A 12,939-nucleotide genomic window follows, 5' to 3' on the forward strand; every position below is an offset into this window, starting at 1 on the left:
GGGGGTTTCTGAAGTGGAATGCAGAAATCTGTGGGAAAATTATTTTTTTGTCATCACAAGTCATACTGTAAATGAAAGAGGTCAGTACGACCTCTTTGCATAGCCATTTCTGGCAGCATTAACACCAGTGAAAAATAATGCAAATGATTTTATCAATACCAGAATTCACCACAATAAACATTTATTTAAAATATCTGTGATCCTCCTTCAGCAGATAGAATAGTCATACATTTAAAACTGAACCTGACTTCTCCTGCCTTAAACATTCTAATTCCACCTTGGTATGATATAAATGTTGCTACCCAAAAAAAAGTGGTTTGATTTGGACAGCAGCTGCCACTGGGAAACAGAAAAACTCTTCTTGAGATCTTGAATTCTGTCCAGACACTCATATCCAAGTGTAACCGCTCAGACATTAACATTATAATCACAGTGACTGATGCACTGAACCAGTGCTGTAGCTCACATCTTCATGCTCCCATACACAGTACAAACTTCTGGCATTGCCAAAAGTTTAATATGTTTTTATTAGCTATTTTCTTGTAAAAATTCCAAGCAGACTGACTTTTTTTTCTTGAACTGCCCCATAAAATAATAATAAAATGTCTAATCAATCTACAAATTGTATAGCCAAAGTTTGAATGTGGACTTGCTAGGAAGATGTGTTATTCGGTAACTTAACGCTCTCGTTTGTAATTTTATCCAGATGTTTTCTCTAGATTGCAGCATGCAGGTTCAGAGTTGAGTCAACAGGATGTACAGCTCCCTCTGCCTTATTCTCTCCTTTCTAGGAACAGGACTCCATCCTATCAAGGAAATAAATATGAACTCAGCTCTGTAACAAAACCAAAATATAGAATAGATATTTCCTGTTCTATAAGTGGGTGTTTGTAACATGTTAGACAGTGTTTGGGAGGATATAGTCCATGTGTGCCATAAGGAAATGCTGGAGAGAAATGAGCTATCACAATGGTTTTAACTTTCTTGTATCTAATTTTAAACTTTCTGTTCTCTATACACAGGGGTGAAAGTAACTTAAAGGAGTTACCAGTACTCTGGAGTCCTGCGGAGGGGGAGGGGCCTCAGCTGGAAGAGGTGTGGCCTCTATCAGAAGAGGTGGGGCCTTTAAATTCCGGGGCTTTTAAATCAGGATTTAAAGGGCTTGGGGATTTGACTGAAGCTAGGAGCCAGGCCCTTTAAATAATCCTCGGAGCTACCAGCTGCAGAGGCAGCTGGGAGCCCTGGGGTTTGGGCAGGGGTGAAAATAATTTACATTTCATACCTATATGGTCCAATCGCAAGCAACCCACCTCTCCTACGTACTTCATGGATCCCTCCCATTGCATGGCATAGATAGAGAAAATAAAGCTACTATTACTACTACCAGTACAGTCTGTTATAAAATGTTGCTATCAGAATAAGCCTGAAAAAGTGAAAACTCACTGTTACATTTTTCTCTGTGTCTTCCCTCCTCCTCCAGCCAGGCTGCCAATGCTAGGCTCCATGCTTTCTCCCTGCCTGGCACTCAGCAGCAGCTGCAGGGGCTTCCCTCTAGCTTGCAGCAAGAGCAGGCAGACTGGCTGAGAGAGGGAGAAGCCTGCTTCCTGCATAAGAACAGTTTAAACTCAACTGTTCTCTGCATGGTTCAGTAACATTTCAAAGAGGATCTGCAAGCAGTTTGGACATCACAACCATGATCCTCTGCTGGGGAGGGAATGGGATAGATTTGAACTTGGAAATGGTTCCTGATTTTGATTGTGTTTTTTGTGTATAGAAGAACTGCCCCTGCCATGGTCACACACACCCTCCCCCCTCAACAACAACTGGGAGTGAAATTAACAAGGATGCCAGAAACAGCTCCTAACCCTGGGGGCTGAACTGCACAGGGAACAGCTGAGTTTAAACTGTTCTTATGTAGGCAACAGCAGCAGGTATTTCAGCCAGTCTCCCTACTGCAAGTTAGAGCCTAGAGGAGAACCCCTGCTGGGATGGGGGAGGAATGCAGAGCCTTGTCTGCAGCCTGGCTGGAGGAGGGGGAGGGAGGAGATGAGAAACCAATGTGACAGTGAGTTTTCCCCTTCCACCTGCTTTTATTAGCTCTGGATTTAAGTTGTGCAGTCAAATGCTTATATTTGTTGTGTATATTAGTATTGGAGAGAGATCCCCTCATCCCAGGGGGCAGACAAGGACTGCCCCTACCATGGTCAAACACACCCTCCCCACTCCCCCCAGCTACTGTGAGTGAAATTAACAAGGATGCCAGAAACTGCTCCTAACCCCGGGGGCTGAACTGCGCAGGAAACAGCTGAGATTAAACTATTCTTATGCAGGGGGCAGGCTTCTTCCTCCCGCAGCCAGTCTCCTTTTCTTACCAGTCCTTCGTAACGGCCCGTAACGGCTTACTTTCACCTCTGTCTATACACACAAATATTTTACTGGATTTGCTCTTAGTACCCTAGTTTGTGCATACCACTGTAATATTTCTATATCTTTAATTTTGCCTGAACCAAAGCAAACTCATCATTTACAAGGGCAATACAGAATATAGAATTTTATTCACTGAAATTCTCTTTGGATAGAAGGTCTAGGAGAGTGGAGCTCCTGACCTCTAAATAACTGCATGCATGTATTTTCCCAACAGGTATGGACCTATTTTCTTATACTCTTCCATTGCTGTTGTCTTTTAACAACCACCCACTGTAGTTCCTCTCATTTTTGTTTCTTGTATCCTTACTCAAAATACTTACACTTTTTAGTAGAGAAAGTGGTTATCTCAGTGGCTTTACCTATAGTGCCACCCATCTACCTTCTTTTCCCTTTGTCGTCCTCCTGTCTAGATTGGATGCATGATAGTTGACATAGCAGTTCTTAGAATCATACCACAAAGTTTCAGTTTTGTCCAGTAGGTCATAATCCCTGTCATTCGTTATCTCCTCCATTGTGCCATCCAGTTCTTGGATATCCAGTGAGTCAGTGTTTAGGAACATGGAAATAGCTAAATATTCATTTATCTGAAACAAATAGAGATATACAGTCTGGCTCTGGTCATTGTAGTGATACCCAAAGGTGGATACTGTATTACTGTCCTGACAGCTTTTCCACAGAAGATAGTGTGGAGAAAATTAAAGGATGCTGTCATTGTTAGCAGATCTGAGGTTTGACCTCTGTTGAGTTTTTCTTCTTGTATGTTTCCCAAATTCACATAGCTCTTTGTATATTTTTTCCCCAAAGCAAATCTTTCAATGCTTTCTTTTTCTACAAAATAAAAACAAACTGTCATCATTGAACCCAGGGTCTGGGTTCAAAATAAATAAATAACAAGTTGGTGTGTACATGTGATGAAAGAAAAATTTCTTTAACAAAAGGTTAGAAAACCCAGTTTTTAATCCATTTAATATGTGCCATGATAATTATATATCGTTCTAGATTTGTAATCAAAATGTTGTGTGGTACAAAGTCAAACACCTTGCAGAAGTCTAAGTATATTACATCAACACCATTACCTTTACCAACCAAACTTGAAAACTTATCAAAAAAGATATGAAGTTAGTTTGACAGCATCTATATTCCATAATCTCATGTTAATTGGCCTTAATTATATTATCCTTTAATTCTATATTAATCGAGTCCCATATGAGCTGTTCCATTATTTTGCCTGGGATTGATGTCAGCCTGATAGGCCTATAATTACCCAAGTCTTTCTATTTATGTTTTTTAAATATTGGCACATTAACTTTCTTCCAGTCTTCTGGTGCTTTCCCATTGTTCCAAGATTTACTTAAAATCAGCAGTAATGGTCCAGCTTGCTCCTCATCCAGCTTTTTAAAAACTCTTAAATGCAAGTTTTCTGGAACTGCTGATTAAAACATGCCTAACTTTAGTAATTTCTGTTTAACTTTCTCCTAAAGTGGAATGAAAAGAGTTTTATCATCATCATATGACGAGACAAAATCTGTTTTTTCCCAAATGTAGAACAGAAATATTTACTAAACATTCTTCAGCTTTTCTACATTGTTACTTCCAGCATTTCTGTCCAGTAATGGACCAATACCATTGTTGGGATTTTTTTTTTCTTTTGTTCCTCATATATTTTAAAAAAATTCCTCTTTATTATTGTCCATAACTCTACTGGCCTTAGATTTCGCCTTGTGTTCCTTTGCTTCCCTTATCAATTTTCAACATTTCCTAGCTTCTGATTATATTCATTATTATCAACTTCCCCTTTCTTCCATTTTTTCAATTGCTATTTATTTTTTTATAGAAGCTTTCACTTCCCTTCTAAATCTCATCCATTTTTTTAAGCAATGCAGCCTTCATCCTTGATTGTGGCATTTGAGGCATTTGGGGCATTTAATAAATGTTCTTAAACAATTCCCAATGATCATTTACATTTTTATGATTAAATTATTCTTCCCAGATGACTTGGATCATAGTTGTTTTCAGCTTTATAAACTGACCTTTTTAAAGTACTAAATGTATATTACTGATTTGGACTTTACATACTAGAAATGTGATCAAGTCATGATCACCTAAGATACAATTAATTTTTAATTCTCTGATCAGTTCCTCTTTATCTGTCAAGCTGGGACTAATATAGAATCCACTGCACTGGTTGCAACACTTTTTGTGTTAGGAAATTGTCATCTATGGTATCTAGACATTCCAGGGATGTTTTAGTACTGGCAGCATGAGACCTCCAGCATATCTCCCTCAAAGTATCCCATGAACATATAGCTTTTTTTCCAAAACGTAAGAGGTAGGTGCATAAGGAGCAAGTTATCTTGTTGCCTAATGTGATTTGGTGCTCTGTAGCAGACACCGACTAATACTTCATTTTGTGCTTTATCTGTTAGGTCATCGATCCATAAGAATTCAGGATAATTCTTTTCCAAGTTATCAGTGACTGGGAAACAGGTAATGCCATTTTTGACATAAAATGCCACTCCCTCTTCCCTTTTGCCCACTTGATGCTTCCTAAACAGATAATAACTAAGGCTACGATTTAGTCACAGATATTTTTAGTAAAAGTCATGGACAGGTCATAGGCAATAAGCAAAAATTCATGGCCTGTGACATGTCCATGATTTATACTAAAAATACCTGTGATTAAATCAAGGGAGGGGGTAAGCACTGGGCAGTTGTGGTGGGGGGACCGCTGCTGTGGGGCTGTCCAGGGGTGCCGCTGCTGGGGAGGGGCAGCTGGGGCCAACTGGGAACTGCTGCTGCTCTGGCCTCCCTAGGACGAGGACAATTACTAGGGGCCGCCAGAACAGTGGCTGGTGTGACTGTTCTGTGGGCCACAAGAGCAGCTGGCCCCACAGCCAGCTGCTTGAGCGACCCTGGGGTCAGCCACTCTGGTCTCTGCAAAAGTCATGGAATCTGTAATTTCCATGACCTCCATCACAGACCTGGAGCCCTAGTTATAACCATTGATTTTCAACATTCCAATTGTGCAGAATATCCCATCAGGTTTCAGTAATACCAACTACATCAAATTTTTGCTCATAAATGATCAATTCCAATTCCTCTAGTTCAATGTTTCCCAAACTTGGAACGCCGCTTGTGTAGAGAAAGCCCCTGGCGGGCCAGGCCGGTTTGTTTACTTGTCGCATCCGCAGGTCCGCGATCATGGTTCCCACTGGCCGCGGTTTGCTGCTCCAGGCCAGTGGAGCCCCCATTGGCCTGGAGCAGTGAACCACAGCCAGTGGGAACCACAGTCTGCCGGACCTGCTGACACGGCAGGTAAACAAACCGGCCCAGCCTGCCAGAGGCTTTCCCTACACAAGCGGTGTCCCAAGTTTGGGAAATACTGCTCTAGTTTGTTATCCAGGCTCCTATCACTGGTTTATAGGCAAATAAATAGTTTCCTCCCCTTTGGTTCCTTGATTAATTTTGTTCTCAACATCTTGATTCTGTGCTAAATGATTGCTTATATCCCCCTTGTTTTACTATCCCCTTTTCTTATTCATTTATTGCCCTCCTGACTGCTCTAGCTAGCCTTCAAAGAGCTTGCTTACTCTTCTACTGAAGTAGAAGACATCCAAACTATACCCCCTATCTCCATAAAGGTGCACTAATGTTCCATAAAACCAAAACCTTCCACCCAATACCACTTATCTAGCCACTGGTTCACTTCCAAAATCTTCTGTCTTCCTTCATTTGTGGGCCAGGAAGGGTTTCAGAGAAGATCACTTGGACATTTTTCTTTTTCAGCACGCTTCTGAGTTCTCTGAAATCATCTGTTGTTTGTGAGATATCCTTCAACGCAATGTCATTCATGGCAAAATGAACCATCACCAGTGGATCTTTGCCTGTTGGCTTCAGAAGCCTATCCAATCTTTGAGGGACATCTCAAATCTTGACTCCAGGAAGACAACGCACTGTCCTGCTATCCACTTGTCCCTCGCAGAAAGGATTCTTCTGAGTATTGAGACAGAATACATGATTTAATGGTCCCTTCTGGCCTAAAAACTATGAATCATTAACATGACCAGAAAGACCCTTATTATGTCAAATAATGAAAAATACTTCTCTGTCTGTATAGCCCCAGTCATTGCAATGTCATGTTGATACCTCCTGACGCCACGGCTATTTTGTTGTGGTTCTCTTGAATTTTTTCCATTACTTTTTTTCCTTTCCATTCCATCAAAACTGAACATAGTCCTCAAGGAACTGTTTTATATAATGTTTGTTTAATAGCCATTTTAGATGATGTCACACTAATATTTTCTATATTATACCATAGCTACATTCTGAAACACACAACATCATTTGGCTAGCCATCTGACCTTCAAAATCTGTTCCCTAGCAAGATCCTACTAATTCGGAGGCCATCAGGGTAAATGAGAAGTTTAATTTACTAGTCAATATGGGTCAGATTCTACAGTCTTTGTCATGCCAGACCCCTATTATTAAGGGAAGTATATTCACTCTTTATTAATTTTTAAATAAATGAGAGTTTGGATTGCAGGATTTTCTCCAAGATACATTGCACTGCATTTATTTAAATTATATTACTTCTGCTGTTGTGCTCTGAAATCCCTCAGATTGCTTAAATCCTGCAAAAGTATTATTTTTGTGTCACTGATGAATTTTATCACTTGGTTGTCCACAATTTCCTCCAAATCATTAACAATTACATAAAAAAATGTGGTCCTCATTTTGCTCTGTGGGATGCCGAAGTATTCATTTTTCTCTGGTATAAGAAGCCGCTATTAATTACAATCTTGAAATACTAATGCAGTCTAATTGTAATTTGACTATGTAAAAATGGTCCTCACTTTATTTGCTTTTTCCAGTCACATATTGTGTGATTATTGCACAGTGTCTAATTTTATTTCAAGATGTCTTGACTTCAGCCACCTCAAGTGTCACAGAGTAATTAGCAAACTGTTGAAACACCAGTGTTACTTAGACCCAGTTTCTTGTATGGAGAAAAGAGCTTTATGCATTCATAAGAGTGCCTATACCATTTAGTATGAATCATTTTCACTTTACCCGCCTCTCCTCCTCTTTGCAGAGTTTCAGTTCCAAACACGTGAAATTTTGTAAAAAAACAGGAAAGAATTTTCAAAAGTTTTAAAGAGTTTGTTAAACAACATTTTCAGTCATGAATAGGGAAAGTGCTAAATAAGCTGTCAGTTTGCCTAAAAGATGTGTAACGCTTTCTAGATGCAGTGTATATAATCAGTGACCTAATAATACTAATTAATAGCATAATAATAATAATAATAATAATTAATACTAATTTAAGTCTGGGACTGTTCAGATTGGAAAAGAGATGACTAAAAGGGATAGGATAGAAGTCTATAAAATCATGGATGGTGTGGAGAAAGTGACTCAAATCAGGAGTCATGCAACAAAATTAATAGACAGCTGGTTTAAAATAAACATAAAGAAATACTTCTTCACACAATGTCAACATGATCAGGCATGCAACCGCATACTCTGGGTGTCCCTAAACCTCTGACTGCCAGAAGCTGGGACTGGTTGGCAGGGGATGGATCACTCTGTAAATTGCCCACTATTGTTCACTGCTTCTGAAGCATCTAGCACCAGCCACTGTCAGAAGACAGGATCCTGAGCTAGATGGACTATTGGTCTGACCCAGTATGGCCATTCTTATGTTCTTAATAATGCCTATTTATCTTAAGGTTTGTACTGGTGCTCATCACTGTAATATCTAAATGCTTCTTACGTATATCAGATTGGTTAAAAGAGGTCCCCAGTGGACTGCATGATGTCTTCAACTTGCCTCTCTTGTCTGGTTATCAATGGTAAGGTCTGGTTGGGGTAGGCTTTTTAGGCAGGTGGGATGCAGTTGTTACAAACATCATTCTGGTTCTGATGGACAAACTTTATGAAAGAGGAAGATATTGCAGGGTGATCAGACACCAGAGTAGTCTACTTTCCTCTAGAAGTTTGTTCCACTGTCAGAACCCCTTGGCTTGAAGCTGCCTCTTGAGCACTTTGTCCAAGGAGATGGAAATATGGAGTGAAATCTTGGCCCTGTTAAGTCAATGACCAAAACTCCCATTGGCCTCAGTAGAGCCAGGATTTCACCCATACTCTTTAAGGTAGCCCGGATGTGATCAATTAACAGTTTTGAGAACCAAGACCACACATTCTAAATTATTACACTATAATAGGTTGTGTTTCTATAGGGCCTTTTATCCCAAAGGATAGCACTGCACTTATGGCCCAAGCTTGTAGCGTGATGAAGCTAAACTCCCACTGAGCTGAGTGGGAGTGCTGCTGAAGAAGGGACAATGGACAGGGCATGTACCACTGAACTACAGACACCTCTGAGACGGATTAAAAGTGCCAGCATATCACACCGAAGATAGGGGAAGTGGAATGGTATTAGACTAGCTCTGTTTAATATCCAAGTTGAGTAGTCATGAGCTTATATTTAAGGGTGCCCCTTAAGACCTCACTCATTACATTACAATTTGCATAACTAGTTCTCTATATTGAAGCAGGGTTCTCTCAAGACCATGTCCACAATCAAAGTTAACTTTTACCATGTCAAAACTTATCATGACAGTACACTGGCATGGCCAATGTAGGCAAAGTGGCTAGTATACAGTCAAGCCAACATATAAAAGAAATTCGGAAAACTAGGAATAGCATTCACTAGTTCTCACTTGCAAAGCATTAAGGAAAAGAATTTAAATAACTTTCACATATATCAAATACAAGGAAATGCCTTTTATTACCATAGCGCATGCAAGTTAAAAGCTTTTCCTTTGATAGATACAGTTGACGTAATAATTTTTATATTAAAACTATTTTTCCAAAATGTGTTTCCCACAACAACTACCAATTCTCCAATACTGGGGAAAATATTTTAAATTGTCTGACTCATTAATTATGCTCTCAAGCATCTAGGCTGGGATTTCAAATGCATGTAGGTGATTATTGAACAGAAGTTCTATTGACAGTCATTGGAACTGTGCTCCTATATCACCTGGGTGCTTTTGACGACCCCACCCTTAGAGTACTTTGCCTGAAACATGTTCTGGGCATATATTAATTTAAATTACCTGTTCCACACTATCCACAAACTGTCCAGGTGAAATAGCCTCACTGAACTGCTTCAGTAGTTGAAAGCAGCGGGTTTTGGCAAATGTTTTAGAGAAAATATACTTAGGAAACCAAACCACTTAATAATCCTTTTCAATAACAGTGTATATGTTTGTTTCTATCACTCTAGTATACATGGTGAATGAAAATCTTACTCTATTTTGAAGGCAACAGCAAAACTCCCATGGACTCCAGTGGGGCCAGGATTTCACCCAATTAGTTCTGCAAGTAAAGGAAAAGGAAACAGTGAGGAAAGGAGATTAGGGGAAAGTCAGAAATGTTTGTTTTATGAACTAGCTTTATCTTAATTTGAAAAGGGAGACCACTTTCCCACTCATACTTGTATGCCCTTTCTAACCACAGCACCTCCGTAGACAAAAACTATGTCCACTTGAAAACATTTGTGAAGCAGTTTTAGCCTAATAATAATACTGTGTATGTGGGTATGTTGAGGGCTTGATCAAAAGCCCATTGAAATCAATGGAAAGACTCCCATTGACTTCAAAGGGCATTGAACTGGGCCCAAAATCGTTAGAGGAGATGAGTTTGAAGTGTCATCAGTATATTTTTGTTTCTCCAATGCTTTGGCTTGTCTTATAGATAGAAAAACCAAATTTGGGGATAGTGGAGCTGAATACAAATTTTGAAAAGAGATTTGATACCATTTTCCCTTCACAAATAGCTCCACACAATAGAGGTACTTCATGAGGCTCTAGTGGCTGCACTTCAACTTCTGCTGAGATACAAATGGACTGGGCGGGAGAAATGGCCTTCCATGTGCACAATTACAATTGACCATTTAAAACTCCAAGCTAGAGGTAAAAATAGATATTGCTGTAAGTCAAGTGATCAAATTACAGAAAATCAACAAACCGAAGAGACGCCATATGGGAAGAGACATCCTTTTGTGTAAGTTGTTTCATGGAGAGAGATTTTGATGTGCAGGGAGGTTTCTGAATACTGTGCTCAAGGCAACAGTGTGATATAGAAACTGTTTCTGTTTATATGGAGCTATTTTAGTATCTCCAGTCCTAGAATACTCATTCTGGGTTACTGAGGGCTGCTGACCCGGAAACTTATGAAAGACATTTCTGTTTGGAGAGTCGCTTGGAGAGGTTGCTCAAATTAGTCAACATCTTTCTGAAACAAGCACTGGCTGTGTGTGTAAGTTGGGAGAAATACCTTGCTTCAAACAACAATGCTTACTTTCTCATGGGAAAAAAATGTGTGAACAGAACAGAAATGCCTTTCCATCTGTGTTCAGGCAAACGAAAGCAGGCAGTCAAGTGGCTCCTTTCTTACAAAAGCAAAAAGTTTAGCAAGCTAATTACTGTTTAATATTTCAAACAGGATGTTTGAAGGGGCATTTAATTATCCTGCCAACATCTATTTAAATAAACAAAGGGGATTTAGAACATTTTTTGGATCTACAGGCTTAAAAGGGATGCCAAACATTCTAGGGCACTAAACCTCTTAGATCTCCTGTGTAATGTGGCATAGTAACATGCCTCTATTGACACTCTGCCTTGTATATGAAGAGGTGTCTGCCCTACTGAACACCACAGTGATGTATCTTGAGGAATGGGCCTGCCTTCCGCTTCACCCCTCAGACTGCTACCTAAATTGTGTCTTGAAGATTTAGTAAGGGGCAAAATATTCAAAGAAGTGCATGAGGATTTTAGCTAAGTACATCCCTTTGAATTTAATTTAATGGCAGTTGCAAGCAAAATCCCATGGCACATTTTGAAAATGTAGAGAGTATGTGTGACACTCTTCTACTACACTATGTTGAACAGGAATAATCTATCCTGATCTATGTGATGCCTTTGTGAAAGTGCCAACTGAAGATGGCTATGTTAATGGCCAGTCAGGAATGCTTTCATCTACCTTATTTATCTGTATGTTTATTTAGATCTTATATTTAGCATTAAAAAGAGAAACTAAGTGAGCCTGTCACTGATACCCTCATTCTCCTTCCTCTTCTATTGTTTGTTACATACACTTGTTGTGTCTTGTCTTAAATTACATTAGAAACTCTTTGGGATATGGACAATGTCTTCCAATATGTTTGCACAGTATCCAAAAAAATGACACTGAGATCTTGATTGGAATCTTTGGGTGCTGTCATTATGATGTTATTATTTATCAATTGGAAAGCAAATCATTAATGTCAAAGGGCTGGATCCTGCAAACTTGTACAGGTAAAGTCTATGGGGATGACTTCTGGTTTTAACCTAAGCATGTGTGTGAGTGTCTCCAGGACTGGGACCTAAATCGCTAGAACTACAGCATAAAGTATTGGGAACTCTTGTATTAGAATCCAAAGTTTAATAGACTACAAACTGAGAGTATAAATGACCACCCAGGTCTATGGTTTGCCAGGTCTCATAAGGTAAACATGATTGGGTTTTGTCACTACCTGAAAGGAAACATAAAAGATGGTGCTGCAAAAGGAAAGCTAAAACCTGGGCAAGGTTGGCTGATTTGTCAGGGCAAAAGAGTCCCAGAACATAGGGCCAATGTAGCTGGGGAAGGTCAGGGGCCTACAAATGGAAAGATCCAGGAGAAGTCATGAGCTTATCTGGAGGTGAAGGAAGTGGGGCTTTGAAGAGCCAGGGAAGGTCCCGAGGGTATGTGGCTATACAGTCTTGTAATGTGAGAGAAGTTTAAAGTCCTAGGAGTCTTATGAGTGTGCAGGGGAAGGGTTTATGGTCTTGGAACACGGCAGAAAGTTGTATAGCCCTGCTGCCTGTCCCTAAATGCACCAGTGTGGCTAGTAAGACCTGCAATCTCCTCCGTTGTATTGCAGTAGCTCCTGAAGACATTTTATTAAGTGCTCCGCAAATACATAGATGTTGTCCAAAAACACATAGAGAAGATTAGGATTATTTGGGGGGAAGGATTGTTGAAGGTGGGGAGGCAATGGTAGAGCTGCAGAGCCTCCTGGACACTTCCAAGTCATGAGGAGCTCAGACATGAATTCAGTGTTTTAGATACTCATCGAAACAACCTCTGAATCTATTGCACCACTATTTTTGTATGTATTTTTCAAATGTTTTTAGTGAGTTTTTGTGTATAGTTTTGCAACGGGGAGGATGGCTCACATGTACTCATATTGTTGATGCTGTTTTTTTACTGTATGCTTCCATAACATATGTAGTTTTGCTCAAATATGTGAATTCAGGGAACTATGAGAAGGGACAGCTCCGGCTTTTTTGCCGCCCAAAGTGGCAAAGTGGGGGAAAAAAAAAGAAAAAGCTGTGATCGGAGGCACTTCAGCGGCAGCCCCACCAAGCAACTTTAACTTTTCAGAGGCAATTTGGCAGTGAGTCCTTCACTCCAAGAGGGACTAAG

At 39.9% G+C, this 12,939-nt stretch overlaps 1 long non-coding RNA gene across 1 annotated transcript; it reads right to left on the minus strand.

The window, feature by feature from the left end:
- Nucleotides 1-211: 211 nt before the first annotated feature.
- LOC115649507 lies at nucleotides 212-9,780 on the minus strand. The gene is made up of 3 exons (XR_003999838.1): nucleotides 9,741-9,780; nucleotides 2,881-3,011; nucleotides 212-806 (listed from the first exon to the last, which is right to left on the minus strand). It is a non-coding gene; the product is annotated as an uncharacterized LOC115649507 (long non-coding RNA).
- Between the last annotated feature and the right edge of the window lie 3,159 nt (nucleotides 9,781-12,939).

This window comes from Gopherus evgoodei, chromosome 3, assembly GCF_007399415.2.
Source record: "Gopherus evgoodei ecotype Sinaloan lineage chromosome 3, rGopEvg1_v1.p, whole genome shotgun sequence".
Lineage (NCBI taxonomy): Eukaryota > Metazoa > Chordata > Testudines > Testudinidae > Gopherus > Gopherus evgoodei.